Here is a 2,456-nt window from a genome sequence, read left to right as displayed (position 1 = left end):
TATTACAGCATAAGGAAAGTTTTTAAAATCAGAGTTGGTATAAAACCATGCTTTTCGATATAATAGAAAAACATTCGGAATAAAAAGCCCACATTTAACTAAATATCTGTCTTTTAGTTCAGATCATATAATTTTAATTAACTATTGCTTCTTTGAGTTCTTTAAAGATCATTTTTTAACATATGGATTGGTATGGGTTTGATCACTGTATTGATCACACACCTTCTTACTGGTAATTGCAAAAACTATATTCACAGAGTTTTACGTTTAAAAAGCTAATTTTCTGGCGGCATGGTACTTTGGTACATCATTACGCTTTTTTCTACATGTACTTAACAGATAAGTTCGGGGTGGGTTGGGGGGGGGGGGGTTCAACTTCATTCACCACGGTCCGTTCACTTTATCCAACCCAGTGTATACCTAGGTGTGACATTAACGTCGCTCTACATAATTGTGGTTGTGAGGTGTGTGTGTGTGTGGGGTGGGGATAACCAACTCAGAGTGAACATAGCGCCAGTTTTTAGATGACTGTTCTAAACATACATATATATTACACAAATATATATTACACAAATATATATTTTAGAAATAGATTTAAATATGTAGCAGTGGTATTATGACAATATTGTTTTTACAGAAAGGTCCATGGGGGAGGGGAGTTGTAACTGTTTCATATAATCTGTAATCGTAATCACTATCGCCCAAGCTGTAAGAATACTACTACTTCATCGTGATGACGTTGTTGAACTTGTCAAAATTTCCCCACCACTACGCAGTTAGCTCATAAGTAAATTTAAATAGAGGTGCCACATCAGTTGTATTTGTTTCTGTGTTGTAATATTTTAAAAAATAATCACACGATTCAAACTGTATATATAACGTAATTATGTGTGAAGTTTTATATATATAACATTTTCTAATTCAATTATTCGTAAGCAAATACATTATACAGTTGCCCTAAACTTAACATCCCTCTTGCTAAGTGGTACTACCGTAGAGGTTTTTTAAACATTGCAATGCATCGTAATGGTTACTTTTAAAATGGCAAACTGATGCAGCTGACGTGTTGTAAACGTAGACACTACTAGACTAGTACAATAATGCTTAATTGCTGAATGAAATAAATCTTGTGATTTACATAGATGTGCCGACCAAAAATATTTTTTAACAAATATCATTGTTTAAAACTTTGAGTTAAAAAAGTTTCCAAAAAGGCGCCACTTTGATGAAAATGGCCAGAGGGGGAGCGGCCGCTCCCCCTGCTCCCCCCCCCCCCCTGCGTATGCTACTGATGTATAAGTAAACCATCTTAAATCAATGAAAGCATGCTGCAAGCAAGAAAGACATATTACTATTGTAAATCTGTATCACTCCTCACAAGCCGATAATGAAAACTGTAATACTAAAGCGAACACGCAGGGCAAACTGACGATGTAAATTATATGTCTGAGGCGAAAAAAAAAATTGTTTACATGTAGACCAGTATCAGATATCTTTAAGCGACACCTCACTCAGCACAATACGATAAGCAGCAGACCGATCCACCCCCCCCCCTGTAAAGACATTTCCCTTCCACACCCCCTCATTATTTAAAATTTGCAAATGGTCTTGCATTTTACTACGACATTTTGTCCTTTACAATTATTTATCCACCCACCACTTTTATTTTCGGAAATTTTTTTCTTCACCTCCAATCTGAAAATTTAGTTTAAAAATAAAAGCCACACTATAAAATTGTGTTGTCTAACTATCATTGCTGTAACCCATGTTAGGGAAAACAGCTAACAAATAAGGCGGACGGGCATGAAGCTAAAATTATATTCTTTATTTTATCTTTTTTAACCTAATACGCAACTCTGTATATTTGGCAGATGCACATTCTTACTAGATCTATGTTCTTTTTATTCAAGGTTTTGAAAATATTTTTCTAATACATTCTAATTACAGTCGTATAACTTGTATCATTTCTTCCTTCCCGAACTGTACTACATTATTCGTTACACCTCCTCTTATTTTTCTCATATTCTCTTGTTTCTTTATATTTGAAACATTGAAGGCATATTTATATTGGATTTTGATAATAAAATAAAAATTAAGGAAAAAAGTAACAACAAACCAAAAGGTAGTAAGTATATGAGCAGAGTAAATGATACTTTTAATAAATCACTGTACATAATATTTCATGTTTGGTTTCTGTTTCAGGTGAACGATACTTATTGATACAAAGATAAAACGTAATTTAAGTTATCCGCATTAAGCCAGAGTTATCATATTGTGTTCAAAGTTAAATAGGTAAGTAGAGAGTAGTCTAATAAGATACACACATGTTGATTGGACTGGTTAGAAATGTGTATGGTAAACATAGACCATTAGTTGACCTGAAGTCTAATCACTTAGAAGTTTAGTAATGTGAGTTTACAAATTTAGTTTTTATACATTCGTATTTTTTTAAAAAT

Source organism: Physella acuta, unplaced genomic scaffold, assembly GCF_028476545.2.
Source record: "Physella acuta isolate Inbredline_101_S28 unplaced genomic scaffold, ASM2847654v3 ptg000592l, whole genome shotgun sequence".
Lineage (NCBI taxonomy): Eukaryota > Metazoa > Mollusca > Gastropoda > Physidae > Physella > Physella acuta.
This window is presented reverse-complemented; position numbering follows the sequence as displayed.